This window comes from Mus caroli, unplaced genomic scaffold (assembly GCF_978045245.1).
Source record: "Mus caroli unplaced genomic scaffold, Mus_caroli_1 scaffold_14, whole genome shotgun sequence".
NCBI lineage: Eukaryota > Metazoa > Chordata > Mammalia > Rodentia > Muridae > Mus > Mus caroli.
Window position 1 is genome coordinate 27100506 of NW_028227269.1, and position 23793 is coordinate 27124298.

The 23793-nt window shown below is 46.8% G+C and overlaps 1 long non-coding RNA gene across 1 annotated transcript; it reads left to right on the forward strand.

Annotated features, from left to right (window-relative positions):
* Window positions 1–2465: 2465 nt before the first annotated feature.
* LOC110306459 (uncharacterized) lies at window positions 2466–10358 on the forward strand. The gene is made up of 3 exons (XR_015045111.1): window positions 2466–2552; window positions 8092–8137; window positions 10233–10358. It is a non-coding gene; the product is annotated as an uncharacterized LOC110306459 (long non-coding RNA).
* Window positions 10359–23793: the final 13435 nt, after the last annotated feature.

Below are 23793 nucleotides of genomic sequence, written 5' to 3' on the forward strand. Positions count from 1 at the left end.
GTTTTAAAATGATCTCATTTGTGTTTCAAAAGATGCTGGTGTGTTCTCCCTCTGCAGCTTGCAGAGCTCCATGTTCACAGCAGCAGTGAACACTTGTTATTTAGTGAGTACAGCTGTGTAACAAATCACCCCAAAGCTTAGGCTCATAAAACACATGCATTCCAGTTGACTCTTCCGTCACCTCAGTAGGGTTACATCTTGCTAAATGTACCATAAGTTGAAAATCCTGTAAGCTCAAGATGCACTTAGCATGTGTAACCTACCAACACCCTGGCTCAGCAGCCCTGCCTGCATCTTCAGGGTCCTGTTTACTACTCAAGAGTTGGATGGAAGTGAACACTGCCTAGCATCATGAGAGAAGACCATATGTAACACACGCTGTTAGCCTGACAAGTGAAAAGTCCCAAAAGTTGGGTCTTGTTCCCACCAGAAGATGTGATTTTCATTGAAAGCTGAGACATTGCATAAAGGGACAGAGTCAGAGGGCCATCAGAGGCCCAGCGACTCATAGGCTGCTCAGCTGGGTCTTTGGGTTAGAATGATAGAAGACCATTTCAAGACCTTACGTGCTGTCTGTTTGCTCACATCAACCTGCTGCTCTGCTATGTGACCACCTCAAAGCTGACCCAAGATGATGGCAGCTTTCCCTTGGAGGGTTCAGAGGGACAGCATATGGGTGAGAAACACAAAATGTTAAGCTACAAAATCCTCTCACTGTTGATGTGCTCTGTGTTAGAGAAGCCATCAGGCCCAGCCTATCCAGAAGGCCAGGGGAGCATGGTGGACACAGACACTAGAACTGCAAAAAGTGACCAAAACCAGACCTTCAGAGGTATCCACTGCAGTTGAGAGCTAGGACTACAATAACTTGTTCTTGGCCTGTGGGTAAGAAGTGAGTATCAGAAGCAAGTAGATTAGCACATTTACTTAGTGTGAATGTTCTTGTGTGTGTTAGTACATTCATGAGTGTGTCTATACTTACATGTGTACATATGTATGGCATCCAGAGACAATCTAGGGTATTATTCTTTAGACTTGATGCACCTCCCCCACCCCCACCCCTCGCCCCCAACGAGTCTCTCTCTGGCCTGGAACTCTTTCAGTAGGCTAGTCTCACTGGCCAGTGACTCCCAGGGATCCTCCTGACTACATTTTCCTGTGCTGGGATGACAAATATGGACCACCACACCCAGCTCTTTGTTACATGGATTCTGGAAATTGGCCTCAGGTCTTGGTGCATCCCCGGTGCCTTAATGACTTCTCTGTTGCTGTAGTAAAACACCATGACCAAGGCAACTTATATAGGAAAGCATTTAATTGGACTTAAGGGTTCATAGGGTTAGAGTCTATAATGGCAGATCAAAAGCATGAGAGCAGAAATTCCTGAGCGAGCACAAGAGGCACAAACAAGATCAGATTGACACTGGGAATGGTGTGAGCTTTTGAAACCTCCAAGCCTACCCTAGTGACATGCCTCTTGCAGTAAGGACATACCTCCTAATCCTTTCCAAATGGTTCTACCAAGTTGAGACTAAGCATTTTCACATATGAGGCTATAGGGGTCCTTGCCATTCAAACCAGAGCAGCAAGTTAAAGAGGAAAGGTCTTATTTTGGCCTGTAGTTCCAGAGAGGTTACATACAATCCATCAGGGTGGGGGTGACCTGGCGGCAGCAGTGTGAGGCTGCCATGGCAGTCAGGCAGATGAGATCAGCAAGCAGACAAAGGACACAGGAAGTGAGTCAGGTCAATCAAACCTCAAACCCTGCCTCCAGAGGTAGACTTCCTCCCGCAAGTCTTCACCTCCTAAAGGTTCCATATGCTCCCCAAACAGCATCACAGTGACCAAGGGTTCAAACACACGAGCCTATGGGGATAGGGTTTCATATTTAAACCCTGACCTAAGGCAATCACACAACTGCCTGAGCTGGCTCTCCAGCACTCTTTTTATATCTGAACAATATTATGAGCATAGTAACACAAATAAGAATTCTAACAGGATCCAGAGAAGGACTCAACTCCACTGGTAAAGAGTGGAAGGAAGAGCCGGGGAGGGCTTCTCAGAAGAGGTAAAATACGAACTGACATTTGGAAAATAAATAGCCTGTCCCCATCATAGACGCTGGCTCAGCTTAGAGGTTCCTCAGGCTCTATAGGCTCCTTTCCTTCCAGGAGATACCTGCATTTCTCAACAAAATGCCCCTGAGAAGTGGCGAAGCCAGGGTAATTGTTCCTGACTCTGCAGCACCTGCCCCAGCAGTGCTAATATTAAGAGTCAACAGGAATATGGGTTCAACACAGGCCCCAGTCAGCCTGCATTCTGCTCTCACCAGAATAGCCTTGTAAACATCAAATTTTGAGGAAGGGAAGGGAATTAAGTTAATCATGTTCCTGAGAGCACTCAAGCAAAGGGCTGTTTATTGAAAATATTGACAGGATGGAGGAAGTTGTCTGAGTGATCACTTCTGCAGTTTTTTGGGAATGTCACCGTGGGAACGGGAAGCCTCTCCTGGCGGATCATGACATGCTTTGGCAGATGGAAGGTGTGCACAGGTATGTGAAGGGCAGCAGTGAAGGAACTTCTGTCAGCAGATGGGGGAGGCACCTTCAGGGTGTCCCGGCAGATGTTGGTGGAGCTGGCAACGTCACCCTACCCAGGGTAGTGGTGGCTAGGCCTCAGCAGAAAATGATGGACGCCATTCAGATATTCCTCTGACTGTGGGCTTCTGGGAGGTGGATCCTGAAGAGGCCCCTTCAGTCTCAGAGCTGAATCTCCAGGATTTTCTACCACCTACTGGCTCCTTCCAGCTTTACTGAAAGCATTTGCAAACTTGTTCGGGGGGGGGGGGGGGTCCTGAACCCTGGTGATAAAGACTGGACACAGCTCTGTGATGGCTATTCTTGATTGCCAACTTGGCCACCTCTGAAATGAACTAAAACCCAAGAGGTTGTGTACTCCTGTGAAAGATTTTTTTTTCTCCAATTACTTGAAGTGGAAAGTCCCACTTTTAATCCAAATCGTTCAAGCTGGGAAGGTACACCTTAATCTGGGCCACACCTTGTGCCAGAAACCTATATAAAGGACGTGGAGGAAGGAAGATTTTGCTCTTTGCCAGCTTGTCCTTGCTCTAGATGGCAAGTCCATTCCTTCACTGGCATTATAGACTACTTCCTTGGGATTCCATCATATACTGAGAACCAGCTGAGATATCCAGTCTCATGGTTTGAATAACTATTAGATTCTTGGACTTGTCCTTAGTAGACAGCCATTGTTGGACTTGCTGAACCACAACCTGTAAGCTACTATAGTAAATCCCATATATATGTATATGTGTACGTGTGTGTGTGTGTGTGTGTGTGTGTGTGTGTGTGTGTGCATGTGTTTCATTCTATCAGTCTGGTCTTCTAGAGAACCCTGCCTAATACACACTCTAACTATGTGTATGTTGAATGGCCCTGTCAGTTAATACTCAGTGGAGTGTCAAGGAGAGCTTGAGGTCTGTAGCCTGCAATCCACTTTACCTCCAAGGAGAAGGAGAGTGTCTAGAGTCAAGCTTTGCATCTGGGCCTCCTACCTGCCAATGGACATTGCTGCTGTTGGCAGTTGAGAGCATAGCTTTGAGGATGAGCTAGTCTGGATTTGAAACCTGGATTCTGACCTGGGGAGGTGTAGTCATCATGCTAAGACTCCTGGGATGTAAGAGTGGATGGGAGTGAAGGGCACAGGATTGTGGAACTCACTGGCCTGCTGCATGTGGCACTCCATGCTGAATACACGGTGGTTTTCAGTCTGACATCACTAAGTATGCTGTCCATGCAGCAGTTCTTTCATGGCTGGGAAAAGCCTTGAGAAAAGATGGCTGGAGTCAACGTGAGCATGGATGGATTCCCCAGTGGCAGCAAATGCAGGCTACTCAGAGCTGGAGAGTGGAGTGGATGGTAGGAAACTCCTGGACAGATGGCTTCCAAGCTCTTCTGTTTCCCTCTCGTCCTGGTTGGAGTCTGCTTGGTTGCCTTTCTCTGCAGGGCTCTATGTTGCTGTGTGTATAGATAAAGAAAGATGATCCCTGGTCCCAGATTCTTACACCTTTTGGACTTCTATACTGGTCAGAGAATCTAAGGTACCCCTGAAAATCTATGGCCCTCCTGGGTTCAGGCATCAAAGCAGTAGACTTTAAGTTCCTGGCCTTTGGGTCTTGTATCTCTGGACAGATTAAAATGGCTCACAGAGTTAGGGCCTTGCAGAGGACTCTGCTCACAGTCATTTAGATGACTAGAGCCTTGGCTTACATGGTACATCCTATCTCCACTGCAGTGAATTCTCTGGTGTGGTAGTATATACTTGTAATCCTGGAGCTGGGGAAGTGGAGACAGGAGAATCCCATTGACTGACCAGACAGAGTAACCTGCTTGACCAAGGAGCTTCTGATGAAAGACATTCGAGGTTCTCCCCTAACCCCTCCGTGTACATGTGCCTTCTCCTCTGCCCTTCACATACACATATACATGTATATGCACATGTACTCTCCACATGTACATGCACATTTACACACATGTACACACATGTACATATGTACCCATGCATATCTACATGTGCATCCATATACACAAAACACATGTACATGTGGACTCTTATACATGTGCGTACACATATGTACATATACACCCTCATACATGCATGCACATGTTTATGTACACCCATGCACATCTGCATGTACACCCCACACAATGCTCACACACATATACACACACATACACAGATACACATATATACATTTACATATCACAATATATGCATTTGTATCCACACATACACATGTACATGTGTATCTTTCAAACACACATGTGCATGTATACTCCCTCATACACATGTACATGCATGCACAATGCATGTTCACCCATACATGCACACATTCATGTATAGTGCACATGCACACATACTTGTTCACTCATTCACATGTACATATGTGCACATTCATGTACATAGTCACACACATTGACACACATGTTGTAAAAGATCTTTTGAAATCCTCTGTGTGGGAACTTTCTCAAGAGAGACACTTGTGGGAGTTGGCTGACAGAGCTCTTAGGATTTAGGACATATTTATTATTTTGTTCTTGGGATTCTATGTGGAAATCTTCGATGGGAACAAAGGCATCTCAACTTAGCAAAAACTTGGGCAAGCAAACCTGCCTTTGGAACCCAGGCAGGAGAGGTGACACAATGTCCCCTGAGAGCTGGAAGGTTCCTGGGCTAGGGTGAAATCTGATCACTGGCAGCTGTTGTCTGGAGCCCCAGGGCTTGCAGAGCCCACCTCTTTCTGGGAGCTCTCCTCCCAGTGGGGTATCCCTGGGGGCTCGGGGGGGTGGGGGCAGCTCCCCTGAACTAACAGGTCCCTAAGGGTGCAACATGGTTGATAGTTGTTTCCCTACCACACACTGCTGTGGTTCTCTCTGCATTTACAGGACACCCTCCACTTACTCTGGTTAAACCTCGATCCGCTGCCTTTGGGCCAACTGTCCTCTAGCACCTGAATTCTGCTGGACCTGCCAGGCAGCTGCATACTGGAGGCTGAGCCTGACTTAGGCCAGACATCTCTGTTGTACAGGTGCTCTCTGCTGCACCTGCTGATGCTTAGGGACACTCAGGAGTCCAGTAGAGACTATTTGGTGACAGAGTGGAGACAAGGGCTTCTCACCTAGATCTTACAGACTCTGGACTGATTTTCAGAGTTGTTTGTTTTGTTTTACTTTATTATTTTTTTTTTCTTAGCTTTCCACTATGACACAGGACTTGTATTTTGACATTTTGCTGTGTGAGACTCTGTCCCTAGAGCCATCTTTAAGCTGAGTGTCACATAACCCCCTCTCTTTCTTTTGCAACTGCTCTCTGGGGGGGGGGGGGGCTCAACCCCTCACCAAAACAGGAGTAGGCAGGCCCATTAGGCCTGTCTTTGTTGAATGTGCCCTGGGTTTGCCCTACTCTCAGGGACCTCTCCTGGCCTCCCACCAAGCAGCTCCGACTCTGGCAGCAGGTAACATGCTGCGTACAGGTGTGGGCCAGCCCTCTGTAAGCTGCCGGTTCCACTGGAACCCAAGGCTGACAACTTTTCTCAGGTGTCTGTTGCATGGCAGGAAGTATTTGTCACCTTTCTATTTGCCATCTCAATCTTGTCCCCACAATAGAGCTTGTAATTTTATCCCTAGGGAGCTAGGATTCAGAATGATTAATAAGCTATCAGACTTGGAGGGTAGCACATGCTGTGACATGCATAGATAGATAATCGGCGTCCAAAGTTACAGTGCTTAGCATATCTAGCCAACAGGGTACCACCGACTCCCAGTTCTTCAAACAGAAACCAGAGATGTGTTGGTATACCTTGGGTCCCTTCACCCTTGCCCCCTGACCCATCCCATCATCTAAACCCCTTTGCTCCAGAGCTATTGTGATCTAGACACTCCTTGCACTATATTCTCTATACCTGGCTTTTATCCAGCCACATGCTCTCTATGCCTGGCCTTTATCCAGTCGGGACCAGGGCTGGACTGCGATTCTCCCTACATTGACATTTCTGCCTCTTGTAACACGGGTAACATCCCATCTCTTCTCAGCATCAGACCCTTCCTCACTGCTGGCCTAAGGTCACTATGAGCTCTTCAGCACTGTAGGCCCCTCCCCAGCATGTCCAGCTAGTTGCTCCCACCTGGCTTTCCTTCATCTACCAACGCTTAGGCTCCTCAGTGTCCTTTGAATGTTTGCTCTCACTTTCCTTTTCATCTCTTTGCTTTTCTAGCATTTTTCTTGTCTGGCTGAGTCATTGTCTTCATGTCTGTGAGTCTGAATCACTTCCAAAGGACATACCTTCCCATGGCTGTGTTTCCTGGAGAGGTGATGGTCCCGGGAGCCAGTACCAACCTAGAAGTAATTTCCTGCCCAAAGCTGATACCTCAACCCCTGGGGTGATGTCTTTCCAGGGCTTCTGATACCCCCAGGGGTGATATCATCCTAAGGCCAATGTCACCCCTAGAGCTGATGTCACCTCTAGAGAGGATCCTCCCCCAAGTAGATGATATCTGAGAACTTCAGTTCACAAAGAGACAATTAGATTAGGTTATATGAAATTAGGTTGATAGACTTAAAAAGATCAAATCTTGGCAACTTATTGCTGTTGGTCTTAAGATGAATTTGTGTATTAATGTCACTCTCTCCCCTCATATTTCTTCACCTTTCCCCATGCCATTTTGATTACTTTGAGAGTTCTCAGCTGTGAAGCGATCCAAATGTCACCTCAGTTTTTACAGTGAGGGGGATCTGTATAATTAATGCAATTCACTGTTGACCTCAAATAAGCCAGGTTCTGAGGGAAGGAGACGAATGCCAGGTGACAGGGAAGTCCTCTCATGGCTCATTGGGAAAGCACTGGGAGGTGCAGGGGTCCAAATCAGATGAAGGTGGCTTTGGGATTTGGATCTGAGATATCTCCTATGGGTCTGGGCTTGCTCGTTTCCTACATGTAGGGTGACCTTTCCTCCACTCCAGGCCTCTTTTGTTCCTACTTCCCAGAGGCAATTACTAATGATCATCCTTGCTGTCAAGTGTTGTGATTTGGGAAATAAAGTGTTGAGTCGCTTAGCTCCCAGTCTCAGACTTCATCCTGCCTTGTCTCTTCCCCATGTAGGAGGCTGTGCCTCAGTTTATTCAGGCCAGCACTGGAGACTCATGGGAGCCTGTTATTCAGTCTTGTTGGCTGGTGCTGGGGACTTACAGATGATCCCTTTCATGGGGTGAAACCTTCAGAGCTGGAAGGTTCTCCAGTGGAAGGGTGGCTGTTGTGATGGTTAACATTAGATGTCAAGTTGCCTGAATCACTTCAGGGAGAAGCCTCCAGACACATCTAGGTGGAATTGTTAAGATTGGTTTGGCCTCTAGGCATGTCTGTGAGAGGATTTTGATTAGGATAGATGAAGTGGAAACACCTGGAATGCAGGCAACATTTCTTGGGTTGGGGTCTTGAACTGTGTATGTAAGTAGAAGTGAGCTGAGTACCAGCATTCATCTTTCTGCTCCCTGACGTGACATTTCTGCCTCAAGCTCCTGTTGCCATGACTCCCCACCATGATGGACAGCACCCTTGAAGGTAAGCCAAAACAAACCTCCTTAACTTACTTTTCTCTTGATGTCTTATCACGGACAGAGAAAAAATAGCAGTTGACAAACATGTAAAAGGAAGACTGAGAGACCTGGTGTGACCCATGGCTGCAACATTGTATATATGTTGTCAAAATGGCCACCTGGTTCCATGAGGGAGCTTCAAGAAGACATCAGGAAAAGTCTCAACTTTAGGATTTGGGAGAAAGAGAAACAGTGAAAGGCTATGTTTTAGTATGTGTTGATGGTGTGTATGAGACCAAGCAAACGAATATAAATAGAAAAAAAAAAAACCTCTGATAGATATCTGAGATGTCAGATAAGAACCTCTCTCTCTCTCTCTCTCTCTCTCTGTATGTATGTGTGTGTGTGTCTGTCTACCTCTCCCCTCTCCTTCCCTAATCTTCTCTCCCCCTCTCTCCTTCCTCCCACATCTCTTTCACATTCACCTACCTGAATGTAGAGGTTGCTCTGATCATAAACCCTGTCTCCTCTTTGTTTTCTACAGATATTCTACAGATGTTTTTATGTATGTATGTATGTATGTATGTATGTATGTATATACACATTTACTTGTAGATACACTAGGTCTCTATTGCCAGTTCTTATAAACATAAAGGACTGCATAATATTCCAGCTCTCCCTTCCAGATGCTGACCTGTCTGAGGCAATCCTGTGATCAAACACCATACTTCAAAAAATCAGCACGTTATTCTTTGAAGCTCAGGCTCATGGTCTTCCAACACAATTAATTGGAATAAGAGCACAAAAGATGACTAAAAGTGAAGAAAATCCCAGTGGCAAGTGTTAATGTGATAATTAAGCTCACTAATTAGCAATGCCTAAGGACCCAAGCGTCAGTTACTCATTCCAGAGACTGAAAGACAGGGGGGTTTTGAGAGCTGGTGTTCTTGTTACCCAGGTCATCGGTGGGAGTGTGTCTGAAACACTACGAGTTGTACCTCGTGGTTGGCCTTAGCTTAGCCACAGAAGTGTCAACAACCATGAAGACACTACTGGAAAGCAGGTCTTCATGAAAGACCATCTATGTAAGGTTGGCTCATGTTCATGTTTGGGGATTGCCTCTATTGCCTTAATTGATATAGGAAGACCCAACCTGAAAGTGTGTGGGTGTGTTGGGGGGTTACCATTCTGTAATTTTTGACTCTGGACCGCATAAGCATATAGAAAGCTAGCTGAGCACCAGGCATCTACACATGCATTCCTACTTCCAGAGTATAGATGCAAGCTGAGCAGCCAGCTTCCTGCTTCTGCCTGCAGGCTTCCTGCCCTGCTTCCGACCTATTGTCATGGCTTTCCCAATGTGGTGGACTATATCCACCTGGAACTTTAAGCCCAGATCAAACCCTTCCCCCTTACATTGTTTTGGTCAGGGTATTTTATCCCAGCAATGAGAAATAAACCAACCCCCTTAGTGGCCCCTGGCCTAGGTAGCAGTCTGTCCAGGGCTGCATGTTAGCATCCCAAGTCACCCATGGATAAACATGGAAAGTGTGACAGCTTTACAAAAGAGCTTGGCAAGCCTTTCCCATAATGCTCCATACATATAGCAACTGCTCTAGCTGACTCCGGAATGAATCTAATATTCTGCAGCAGTGTGAAACCTGCAGTCCTCATGCATAAGTCCATGGGCTGAGTTTCTGTAGTATGTACACACATAGGCAGAGGTATTACTGTGATGACCTGGGTCTACATGGATGACTAATACTGAGAACTTAAGATGTAATCTAGATAGTGCCCATATGCAAATATACCAATCCTTCCACAATCCTCAGAGAAAATGCATTCACACACACTGACTGGCTACCTATGGTTATCATTTGGTTAATGGCAAAATTAGCTTTCAAGCCTAAGTAGTACACCTACTATCAGAGCTCTGCAAGGCTGTCCACCTTTTGACTCTCTCTCTCTCTCTCTCTCTCTCTCTCTCTCTCTCTCTCTCTCTCTGTGTCTGTCTGTCTGTTTGCTGTCTACCTCTCTCCCTCCTCCTACATCTCTTTCACATACACCCACCTATAGAAGATGTTCTGATCATAGCCCTGTCTCTTCTTTGTTTTCCACAGATATTAGAAGACCTTCATCTTCTTTGGGGCATAAAGCAACAAGTGCAAAGACTTTGTTTCTGATACATCTCCCCACATCAGCAAGAGAGCAATCATCAGTATTTACTGTGTACCAGGCTCTAATCTGGGTAATGTCTACTGTTAAATACCCAGTGTACACTAGCCTCATGGGGCCTTCCAAACCCCAGGTTTCAAGCAGGGACCAGGATCAGAGTGCAGACACGTCCAAAGTTACATTCTTAGTAAGCCATAGAGGTAGAGTTTCAGTCCTGGGCAGATGCCTCTGGGTCGTATGTTTTCCTAGACTGCCCTCTGCAGAGCGTGCCAGAGAGGAGACTGGTAGAACTCTGCTCTGGTCAGTGAGAGCTGTTGGCATTTTTTTTTTCTGTCTAATAACTTCATGCTTCAATCCAATTACTTTGGCATCATTAGGATTGTGACTGCTGTTTTTGTTGGTGCCACTCAGTGCCAATTACTTCTGTTGCTGATATCCATGTTACCCAGGCAAGCCTTGCAGGCTGTACTGCTTGCTGCTGGGGACAAGCTACACTTCCCTGTGTACCTCAGTATTTGCCATAAGAAAAATTACAAGGTGATAAAATGCCTTTGAGGTTTTATTTTTCAGAGCTTATTTAGAGTTAGAATTAATGCACTGAGCAGGTCTGAACACATATGCACACATGTGTACACAAACACAGATGTACACACATGCACACAATTCACATATATGCACACTCATGTATACACAAGCACATGCATACCATCATGGTGACTTTGCTAAAGTGCCAAAGAGTAGGATGCTGACAAAAGAACTCTTAACACAATAGTCATTTCAATGAGAAAGGGACAGAATCAATTCTGTGAGTACATAGGCTGATCAGTGCAACAATGTAGCTGTTCCTGTAACCTTATCCTTACAAAATGGTTGGAGCATGGAAAAAAATGGCCAAAATGCTAATAAAGCCGGATTAGTGATGGCCAGATACCATGAATGACCCTGTCATAGGGCACAAGCAGGGATTCTAAGGTTGGTCCCTGCAGTCAGGAGATGTGGGCTGAGTATCGTGACACTATGCAGGCATGTATACCTGCACTGTGCTTCATGGTTCAATATATAAGCTCCTTTCACTTACAACAAACCCTATATCACTTTATTTCACAGTTGGGGAAACTGAGGTCTAGAAAAGTAGACTGGCTTGTTTCTCTTATTATATCCCAGATTAAACTCCAGGTCCATAATTTGAGTGTAAGTGTTTGGACAGCAACTTTTGTTGTTAACTTTTTATTTGGTCTGATTTGGTTTCTATAAAATGTTATCAGTGTAAATAAAGGTAGAACCAGATGTCTGGGCTGAGTTGGGAAGGTGACTTGGGTCACTGGATAGAATTCAGGATGGCTTTTCTGTGTGCACTGTGCAAATATGGACTCATAGGGATGAGTGTGGCTGAATCAGTTGGTGGGTGCCTCTCTGAAGGTTGGACATTCCTTGAGCTGGGTGGGTGGCTTGTTCTTGCCCAGAGCCTAGGTGATATTTAAGTCATTTATCTCTTTATACCATACTCCCCACTGTGATTCTGGTTTACCCAGCAGTGTGGCTCTAGACTGGGGCCATGCAGCCTGGAAAGAGAAATTGCTTATGAAGTTCTGGGTCAGAGCAGACAGTTTCCAAAAAGAGAGGTGACCTGGGCTTTTCCACAGAGAATCAGGAAGAAGCTAAGGATGTGGTAATAAAATCCACAGTCTTCTGTGGGTCTTCTAAGTACAATCTGTCCCTTTATCTCTTGTCCCTCTGGAGGACACCCACTAGGACTACAGCCATTGGCACTGGGGACAGCTGGAGCTGTTTCCAAGCTTCATCGCTCTTGTGCTGTTGAGCCAAATCTGTTCCTAGATGTTCACACCTCCCCGTTCTCTTACTTGGCGGCAGGTATTCACAGCTCTCCAGGCGCCCTCTCTAGAGGAGCATGGAGTGCCAGCTCTCTCCATCAGCTCTGTGGTAAGGTGGGCCAGCAAGGAGGAGAAACAGCAGATGTCCATGACAAGCATCACCTGCCATACTCAGGTGCTATCTTCCCTGGTCTCTCACCACTGTTGCTACGTGCTTGCTTTTCTGAGCCCAAATGCACCAGGTTTTAAATGTCTTCAGGCACAGAACTAATTATCACATCTTTTTGAGTCTCATTCCTCAGGGACTTGAAAGCTGACACACTGACAGGCATCCATCACACTACCTACATTCTCCACACCAGCAAGGGTCTGCCTTAATGGACCACTAGGTTTTCAAGGCAAGAAGACTATATGAAGATGTTTTCAGTTGGGGGATGAGATGGAAATACTGTTGCAGCAGAGCCTACTGATGCCTCGTGAGCTTCACCTGTATCTCTTCCACATCCATGGAAGCAGTTTGGGGGCCCCAGCTGTCTTGCTTGGGGTGCTCTCTTCTGATCCTTCTCATATTGGGTTTCATCTAGAACAGTGGTTCACAACCTGTGGGTCATGACCCCCTTGAGGGCTGAATGGTCCTTTCACAGTGGTTGCATATTAAATATTCTGCATATCAGATATTTAGATTATGATTTATAACAGTAGCAAAATTACATTTGTGAAATAGCAACAACATAATTTTATGGTTGGAGGTCACCATGAGGAACTAACTATATTAGAGGGTTGCGGCATTAGGAAGGTTGAGAACCACTGACCGTGAATCGCTTGTGCTCAGAACTTGGCTACCTCTGCACAGAAAGGGAGGACACAAGCCTCAAGCCTCAAGCATATTCCTGTCATTTCTTCTGGAAATAGGAACGAGGCTAGGCTGGGGTGCAGAGGAGGAGGAGGAGGTTGGGAGTTCAGACGGGTGCAGCAATGGCCAGGAAGAGCAGCACTAAGTCAGACACAGCAAGGCATTCTATTTTCATTATTCTCCAAATTACACACATGCTCATGCTGTGGTCACCGAACTGTTGGTACTTGGGGAATTGTAGGGCATTATAGGGAGTATTCCAGAGAAACAGGATGGGTAGGATGTGTGCTTAGGCATGTGGTTCATCCTTGGCTTGGGAGGTTCAACTTGATGGGCTCTGGGCTTGAGATGGTATGAAAGTGTTCCCATATCAATGCTTGGATCTTCCTTTTTTTTCTCTGCACACAACTTGAACTGTCAACTTCTTCTTACACCACCAACGTTGTAACTTTCCTCAACTGTAAGCTGAGGTGAGTGTTTTGATTAGGACGGGAAAGGCTAAGATATAAATGGTCAGTAGGTCAGGTGTGTATCACAGATTTTCAGTTTATGATGTTAACAACCTAACAAAGTTTGATTGGGTTGGAAAGCCTCTGCATCTGAAGAGATTTATTCTAGAAATGTGTATACAGATGGGCAATTCCAGAGTGCTCTGAATGGCCTGGTAGAAGGGCCAGGGCTGTGGGCCAGGTCAGGTCATCTGCTGTAGAATTCTTCTTATTTCAGGGACCTATGACTTTGTTCTGTGCAGGTCTTCAATTGTGCCATGATTTGCATCTTAAATTTGTCTTGGAATTTATTTTCTACTGTGAGGTATGGGAAGTGGAATTCACTTCATGGTGGTGTTACATTGCAGCCTTGGGAGTAGGTCATCAGGTTGATGCCTATATTGAATCCTGGTAGTTTTATAGGAAAGGGGAGAGAGACCAGAAGATACACATACGCTCTCAGTTCCTCACCATCCAACACTGTGCCTCCTTGAGACTTTGCCAGCAAGAAGCTGTCACCAGATGACCTTGGATCTTTCACCTCCAGAAGTTGAACCTCTTTTCTTTATTGGGCTACCTAGTCTGTGGTTTTGTGTCACTAAGAGAAGAAATGGACTGTCTGGATGAGGCCTCCCACTTTGGGAAGGGCAATCCCCCTTTACTTGCTATTTGCCAAGTCAATGTTAAGCTCATCTGCCTTAGTCACTCTTCTGGTGGTTGGAACATCCGACAGGGACAGCTTAGGGGAGGGGCTTCTTTTGGCTCACATATAGGAGGTAAGGTTTTTCTGGAAAAAGTGGGACAGTGCAGCCGCATGGCCCTGGAGTTTTATGGCAATGGGTGACCACAATGTATCACAGGAGGAATCTGCCAGCAGAGGACTACATCAGACATAAATCACATATTGGTTGTTGGTGAAAGTACAGGGATCAGAGGCTGGTGCGAATCTGAGGCAGGGAGCTGTGTACACCTACACATTAGCCAGTGGAGCTGTTCTGCAGATATTTTGGTCTAATATTACTTGTGATGCTTCTGTGAGGCAGGTGGTTTGGGTGATGCTGTGGGTTTTATTGTTTTGTTTATTTATTTATTGTTGTATTTGGGTGCAGTATGTATGTATGTATATATGTATGTATGTATGCCCATATCTGTGTTTGTACATATGCACATGCATGTGTGTGTGCACGTATATGAATGCATGTAGAGACCACAGGCTGACACCAGATGTCTTCCTCCATTACATCACTCAGTTGACCTCAGAGCTTACTGATTTGGCTAGTCTTAGCTTGTTACAGGGGCTCCCTTTCTGTTTGCTGATCACTGGCCTCCCATGTGAGCTACCCCTCCTTGCATCTACATAGGTTTTGGGACTCTGACCTTCTGGTCCTCACATTTATTATAAGTAGGTGCTTTACTCCCAGTGGGATCTCCTAGCTCTTCCTCTGGTTTGAATGTGAAATGTCCCCAGAGGCTCATGTGTTTCAACATGCTAGGGCTTGGAGATACCCTAAGGGAGGTTGCAGGGCTGTGTGCAGAACATTGGAGAGGACTGCAGGGTGGTGAAGGGCATAAGGAACAAGCCAAGGACGTATGGAGGTGATGTGTGTAGGTATCCTCTAGGCCTAGGACTGCAGTTCCCAAAAGAAACCAGTTTCTACCCTCTCACCATCTCCTGAGCCTGCAACTACACTTGGGTAGGAACCCATATCCCAAGCCCTCTCTATGGAGTGAGGGCCACATTTCTCTCTCCTCAGTGGTCAGTGCCTGTAGGTTTCTGGTTTTCTTCTATGCATGTGAATGACTGTAGAGTCTTTTTGCTGGTCACTGGCTGCATTTCCTTTCAGAACCATCACTCACATATTTACTAAATGAGACCCTTCTCTCAGAAGGATGACAGTGCCCTGCCATGATGCCAATTGGTGCTTCCTCCTGCAAGGGTAGAGCTTCTAAGCTTCTGCATTCGAATGATCCTCCCAAGGACTGTGGAGGCTTTGTGGCAATTACAGTCCTGACCCTTTGATCCCCTCTGAGCTGTGAGCTGTGCTGAGTTTCAAAATGAACTGCAGCCCATCCCTGACACTGGCCCCTCTGGGGGGGCATTCCTGAGAGAGTGGCTATACTCAACTTGTGTTTGTCATTGTCAGGGTGAGAGGGAATGCTTCCTTCTTCATGTGAACTTGGCTTAGAGTCTGAAGTCTTGCTGGGTCTTTCACCCAGTGTCTTTTTAGTGAGATGCATGCTAAATAACAAGTTATCTATGATTAATTATAACTAAGTTGATCTCTTTCTATCACAGATACTCAACCTAAATATTTACCAAGAATTCTGTTCTAATATGCATTGTCCACATTAATAGTATTTCTTCTTTTAAGAAAAAGTGAGATTGTTTTCATCCAGAATCAGCTATTATGTGAAGTCTGATCAGCATGTGATGTGCATACATATTTCCCATGCTTTGGATGACAGGTAAACTTCTGGTCAGCTGTAGAGAAGACACTTGGTCTTTGTGGAGTGTACCAGAGCCTCTGAGGATGCTGGCCTTTTGTGCCACGCCCGCCCCAGCTTGTGTGCGTGGTCAGAGGAGGCCTCCGGGATCCCAGGGATGTGAGTAGATGCTTTGGCCTCCTATGTGCTCCCATTTGGAACAGAGCTTCCCTGTGCAGCCTGGAAATGTGTGAGCCCTGGAACTCAGTGCTGGCAGGCTTGCTGGGGCTGGTCTCTGAGGCAGAGTGCCAAGCCCATGGCTGCTCTCCTGGTCCTTCTTTGCTCGGGGCACCTTAGTAAGCTCAGCTGTGGCATCAAACCCTCCTATGTGGAAGCTGGGCTCTGGGGAGTCTTTATGCTTTAAGCCAGGTGGAACAGCTCCTTCCCTCTGCCAGGAGTGTCCCCACATGCATTTGTTACACTGGTAAGAGAAGTCAGCTTGACTGGTTTTGGGGGTGTCTGAAAAGGATTCCCCGAAGAATAGAGAAGACAGCCATCCATGTCTTCTTTTTATTCTGCGCTGCCATGAACACACTGCTATCTATGGCTTTGCCATTCTGAGGGTCCTATACACGAGGGCAGATCAGGAGCCAGGCATGGAGAAAAGGCCTGTGTCCTTCAGGACTTGGTTGAGTTCTTCTCTGCTTAATCCCAGGGCTGGGCTGTTCCCTCCCTGAGAATCCCAGCCTGCTCTATAGATTCTGTGGGAGGGCTTCTCTAGCCTACTACCTGATTTCTAGGGCTGGACAGATACTTCTTCACAGTGCCCCACTATCCTACTGGTGGGTGATGCTCATCTGCGGAGCCTGCTCTTTTTATTCACCATATTTACTTATTTATTTTTCATGGAGACACGTATAGGGCTGTATGAGCACACATGCACCAAGTGGGTGCCATGACCAGTAGAGGACATCAGATCCTCTGGAACCGGAGTAAGAGATCCTTGTTAGATACCGGTGGGTGCTGGGAAATAAGAACAATAGGTACTCTTAATATCTGTGGCATCTCTCCAGCCCCTAGGTTTATTCCTTTTTTGTGTGTATAGAGTCCCTGACACTTACCCAAAGAGGTCAGCAGATTTCTGCTTTAAAGCCCAAGAAGCTGCACCTTTAACAATCAGTCCCTGGGATTCTGAAACTGTTCTTTGTTTTGTTGTTGTTTTTGTTTTTGTTTTTGTTTTTGTGTTTTTTTTAATCATTGAAAATATGGAAACTTCCGGCTCAACCCCCTCCTACTGACTGTACCTGAGACCACACGAGCCTTGGCTGTCCAGTACTCCCCCAGACAGGGTAGTCCATAAGAGAACATGACAATTGAGTCATAATGCCGTGACAGCTCCATAACCAAGAGCTCTCCAGGGAAAAGTGCCAGTGATGAGGGGCAAGGTTGACTTTGGACCAAGAGACAGAGAGAACATTGTGCTCTGTGGCCCTACGGAGTGAGAAAGGTGGTGGATGTAGCGACTGGAACCCACTCTCTCTGGGAGCAATGACCTATGCAGCCTGATAACCTTAATGCCCAGTGTGAAGCAGACTGTGGAGAAGCCTTGAGAAAACTTGACATGCACATGGGATAGAAACCATCAGCATGTGCCTGTGGACAGTAGGAATGAGCTGCATCATCATCATCATCATAATAATAAATGATGTTATTATAAATAGACAGTTTAGTTATCAATGTCACATATTCTGTGCAGCATTGGTATGTGGACCCTGGTGATGTAGGAGGCTGTACTGCCTGTACACTCCGTCACACTCTGCACACTAACTGCCCCAGGAGCTGCAGCTCCTCTGAACTGAATGTCATGCTCCTAGCCTGGCCCTTCTGCAGAAACCCTACCTACAGCCTGGATTTCTCTCTTTTTGCTGCTTCCACCATGATGCCCAGGTCTGGGATGGCTTTTTCTCTGGATGAGATCCCTGCAGATTACTCACTATGGGGTCCTGAATCGCGCAGGGTCTCAGGAGCTCTTCCCTGCAGTGGACCTGAGGGATGAACAAGGGGAAGTTCCATCCCTGATAGCCAGGCCCATGCAATGAGGCCCAGAGACTGGTAGAATGTAGGGCTATTCGTGGAGGGGCTTGTTGGGGTGGACTCAGAGTACCAGTTGTCCAGAAATGAGTGAGTAAGGGGTTAGTTAGGTGGTGGCTAAGTGTATGTGTGTCTGTTTCCAGTTTTTCTTTGAGAACAAAGTCTGGCAGATAACAGGTCTGGTTGGCTTGAAAGGCAGGATCTGGCATGGATCTCAGGTGAATGCACCCTTGTTCCTGCTTTGTATCCTATTGACTAAAACACAAGAAAACCACATTTATTCCTGCTGTCCCATGGTCTCCTGGTATCACCACATGGGGTCAGTGAATCACAGATCAGTGGCTCCAGACTCTGCTTTGTACCCACCTTGTTGGCTCTTAGTCTCTCAGAGGGGAGTTTAGCAGACATGATGGACTTACCAAAAAAGAATGGAGTCATCACTTGGGTCTCAGGCGGTTCTGCTGCCTGAATGTTTTCTTCACGAGGGAGTGTTGGAGAGACTTAGACTCAAGCCTGAGGACTACTTAGGTTAGAAAGGAGTATGTTTGCTCAAGCCCCACTGTGGAAATCACAGTCACACTTAGGATGGTGCGACAAGCAAGAACCCTTTCCTGTGTGGAGGGAGAATGGCACGGCATGGCCCTCCTCCTCCCCTCTGTAGCTCTGGTTTTGGTGGGACATGAGGAACTTTAAGTGGTGTCTTGGGACACTGTCTCCAAGTGTGAAGAGAGAACTCAGACTGTCTGAGTAGTGAGTGCTTCCTTGACAACCATAAAAACAACAGCCACATGCTTACACTTTATTATAACGGGGTTAAAATGAACTCTGGCTGCCAGGTGTGGTGGTGTGCCTAAGATCCTTCTGTTTGGGAAGCTGAAGCAGGAGGAATGCTATGAGTTCAGGGCTAGCCTGTGCCATAGAGTGAGACCCTTTTCGGAACAAACAAGCAAACAAGAAACAAATACTTCTTTTTTTAACGTGGAAAAATGTTAAAGCAAAGGAACACTGGGTTTTCATGGCTGCTGTAGGATAGAGAAGAAAGGAACAACACCAGACCCTGTTATATGATGTGGGTCACATTCTTTTGAGTCCTTCTTGTCTAATATGCAGTAGGGCAGAAGGCCATGGAGTACACTGGGACCTGCTGACTCTGTGTCTCCTGACCACAGTATAGCCATTGCTCTTGCTTTGACTGGTGTGAGAGTGGCCATGTTAATGTTTGAAGAGTCCCAGCCTTAGTAGTTTGGAGTCCTGTGATCACCATGTGCTGGGAGGTGACTTCAATAGTTACAGAGCCAGGCTACCCCGGTATTCTCAAGGGATTTCTACTGGTTCCCCGTGAGGACATAGAGGACAAAGCATGCATTCTGTCGCCATGGCCAGTGAATGCTTCTACTGGCAGTGCTCTCCTAAGTGTGGCTATCTGGGGGTCTTACCACCTACAGGCTGCTCAGCGGTGAAAGAGAAGACAGACCTTTCAGTATCATACTCAGCGTGTCTTCTGTGGCTCCAAGTGAACAAGTAGAGGCTAGGCCACTGCTTGCTTTGTATCCGTGTGTCCCCCACTGAACTTGCCTTGCATACCTGAACTTGGCAAGGAGTAGCTGTGTTCTGTGTTCTGGGGCAGGGACAGAGGAGACAGATAGATAGATGGATAGACAGACAGACAGACAGACAGATGAGTGATGTGCATTCTCAGCATAGTACAGTAGAACTCGGCAGAACGGGAGCCTCCTAAGAGAACCAAGGATGCTCCAACCTTTCCTTTTTACCAGTTGTATGACCTTGAGGAAATGACAGGTCTGTCTACGGTAGTGTGGCTCCACTGTCTACAAAATAGGACAAAGCAGGTGCTTCCCCAGTCACTGTGCACAGGACTATACAGAACAGGATGACTAATGGCTGGTGGCACTGCTAAGTTTCCCTGTAATGGCAGTGCCTGTTTACTAAAGACTCCCCTTTGCATTGCATTATCAAAATTCCTGCTCCCCCTTACACAGTTGACAAACAGCCACATTCTTAAAGTGTCTGGCCTCTTTGAAAAAGCTTGCTGATATTTTAAAATTCAGCCTTCTTTAAGAAGTCCCGTTAAGAGTATTAGGGACACGAACTTGAAGAATACTGGGCTCCCACCCTCTGGGAAGTGGTGAGCAGCTCTTGTCCTCAGGATGGCTTCCTGGCAAGCACATTTTCACACAGAGCGCACCTTGCCTGGAGCTATTCTGATTTATCAGACAGCCTTGTGCTCACAGACCTCACGGACGGTGCTTTTCTTTGCTCCATTTCCTTGAGTGGAGAGCAGAGCTCAGCCCATTGCTGATGTTGATAAATAACCACTCACAAGCTCAATTAAAAATGACTGTAAGCAGAAGCCTTTAGAGATGGAGCCCTGGCTGGCGTGGAGCCTCAGCCTCTGACAGTCAGATGCCTTGCTGGGTCCCAGCGCAGCTCATGCCTTGTGCATTTCCTGTAGGAATCCCTGCAGGGAATGAGCATGCCTCTCTCCTGACAGGTCTCTGCAGTTCATGAATCCTGGAATGAACCTCAGACGTCTCTTTCTGGATTTCCAATTGCCCCTCTGGCACACACAGGGCTTCTACTGGAAGGGCATGATGACTATTGGATTCTTGATTTGAATTTCCCAATGTGCCTCTGTGGTCTGCAGCAATCCTTGCCATCTACCTAGCAGTTTCTGTGTGTTGGTGTGTGCCTGACCACAGGGCAGGTACTGGAGGCAGAGGGCTTCCCTGTGCTCTGAGAGCCCCTCAGAAGCACATGACAGGGTGAGACAGAGTCCCATGACAGACAACCCTGTTAAAGAAGGTTATGATAGAGTCAAATGAAGGATCCAATGGTCCACATAGGTGACCTCCTGCAGGGGAAGGGATGTAAGCTTTATCAGAAGATGAAGTTCAGGCTGAATCTTAAGATGGAGCCCAAACCACTGTTTTTTACAGAGAATCCTGGTAGGAAAGAAACTTCCAGGAACCAGGGAGGAGTGGAAGAGAATATTCCAATTGGCTGGCTGGAGGTGCAGAGATGAGAAAGAGAACAGAGGAAGGGTTAGAAAGATATAAACAGTGAGGCTCAGGTGCCTGCAGTAGCGGGTGTGACCAAGGAGTCTGGGGCTGCAGGCTTCAAGTGTTGGGGGAAGGAAATGCTACCCACCTTCAGTCTCACTCTGTGGGTGCAATCTTCACGTAGACTGTGGGTCTGGCTAGAAAGGCAAGAATCAGCCACAGCTCCATTTGCTCCAAGTGAGAGGAGAGATGGAGGGCCAAGAGAGAAGCTCGCAGTGACCCGGTTGGATGCTGCTTGTTCTGCATGACACAGAGAGGCCCAGCTTAAGCATCTGGAGGAATCTGGCTGGTGTGAGAAACAAGGGCCTCATGGGTGCCAAGCGGCAGGACAGAAGGTTCCTGCCAACTGCGCTCTAGGGGAAACACTCCATCTTCCACCCCACCCTGTAAGCATACATGCCACAGAACAAATGCCGCCTGCCTTGGCTGGGAACAAGGAGCCAACGTGCCTTCTGTAAAGCAGCCATCGTCCCTGGTGCCTGAGCACTGCAGTTCTCTGTAACCCTTCCATTCCTTTGCTGGAAGGCTGGGCGGAACCACACTCTCCATTGACACCGGGCCCAAGGTCCTAGGTGAAGTTCTGGAAGATCCCATTCAGACCATCGGCTACTTATTATTGCTCCAGTGTGGGCTTTGCATCTCTGCCTTGGTGACGACTTGATGACAGACCCAGCGAGGCCACCAGCAGTCATTCCCTGAACAGAGAAGTGTGTAAGACTATCAGTAAGTAGTGTTAAAGGGAGATGAGGTTTGATCTTGAGATATTTGCCATCTAATTCCCTCAGACAAACCCAAGGACAGGCTTCCACCGGCAATAGAGGGCATGCTATTAAACAAGACTTACAGGGAGGCCCTGCTGAGAGAACCAAATTCTCTAGAACTGGGTCAATGTCCTGAGGGCCTACTGGGTGCTGCTCAAGAGCTCCTTTCCTGCTCAAGGCACCCAGCAGAGAGCGGTGCTCCCATGCAGGGGAACCTAGCCACCACTTATGACAAATAAATAAATAATAAATAAAATCTCCTGAGGTCTTCCATTTCCTCATTTATTTTTTGATCTAAAAAAATGAGGTGGGAAACTGGTTCATGGTGTAGCTGGCAGAAAATATGTTATCTGTCACGTTCAGATAGGCTGCCCTCCTGTTACTTAGGCTACAAGATTCTATCTCCTAAATAAGGTTAGTCCTACAGGCGAGATTGCATGGGCAGTGCTGGTCTGCAGAGGGAGGCGCAGAGAAACCCGGGCGCTATCGCTGTGCAGGAGGCTGATGAGTCACTTCGATAGAAACACAATTGCTCACTGGAACTCCCACAAATGGAGTTTGGAAAACAGATTAACTGCCTGGGTCATTGTCTGGGGCAGAGGCAGGAGCCTGCTCAGCTGCCCCCCTGGGGCTTCCTACTCTGCTCTGCTCTGCTCCTGGGGGTTGAAGTTGTCTTCTATCTTAGGGAGAGCACTCTGGTTTTGACAGCTCTGCTGTGGGTCTGAAGGTTAACAGTAATTCCTTCCCTTCTAATGCTGAGCCTCCTCTTTCTAAGCTCAGGGTCAGAACAGTAGCATTGAAGCCAGGTGGATCTGCGCCAAGTGCGCCATCCTGAAGACTCTCCTGGTGCAGGAGTTGATGGCTGTGCACACACTCCTCTCTGGCCCTGACCAGCACACAGGCCCTGGATGCTGTATTCATTGTCTAGGCATCCAGGGACTCGCTTGGAGACCAGTTCTTACCTTTTCTCCCTGAAGCTGGGCTTCTATGATGGAGCCATGCAGAGCTTCATCTAGGCCACCAGGTCAAGTTGCTCCTCTTGGGAGCATTGTAAGTGAATCCTATTCAGTGGTACTTTTTTTTTTTTTTTGTGTGTGGGCATTCCTATGTGGTTTTTGGGTTTTTTTTTAAAGAAGCTATGCTTATTATTATCATTTAATATTATTTAATATAATTATTAAATAATAATAATTATTATTATTATTTTGCTGAGGAGGCCTTCTCTGGATCACCCAATCCTAGGCTTCCTGTCATATCCAAGGCCCACACCTGCTTTTCACCACTCAAAGGTCAGCATAGTTTATTTGGGCATCTTCTGCGACAATCACTTGGATGGCTGCTTGGCTCTACCCACAGGGTTATCTTGAGACTCTGAGAGCTAAGCATGTTTAACCAAAGAGGATGCCACAGAACACTAGGCCAGCCCCATGACTCAAACCTCAAATCTGCCACCAACTACGTTCTGACTCTGTGTGGGCTACTTAATTTAGTCCAGGATTCCACTTCTATTATAAAGGAAACCACAATTCCTACCTGCTGTGTTGTCATGGAAACTTCTCTCCTTATTGCCTGTCAGTCACAGAGCAGCAGAACAGGAGTCCTTCACTAGCCTTGGCTCCCCTCACTCCCATGACCTGATTGAGAGACACTCAGAGACATCACATCTTCTGTGTTCATGGAAGACAAGGATGGAGCCTGGGGCTCACCATTTCTGCTATTCACACCCAGCACCAACACCCTTCAGTGACATCCTGCCTCAGAAGGGGCCTTCAGGTTTTTCATCTGTCTCTGAAATGGAATTGGGGCACACAATGAGTAAGAACATAGCTGGTTATAACTCCTGGGCATTCGGAGACAGAGGCTTTGTCAAGAAGGAAGTGTCTCCTTATATTGTAGCAAGTCTTTATAGACTACAAACAATTATGGCAATATAAATAGCCAACACAAAGTGGGTACTTACAATACACTGGGCTAGAT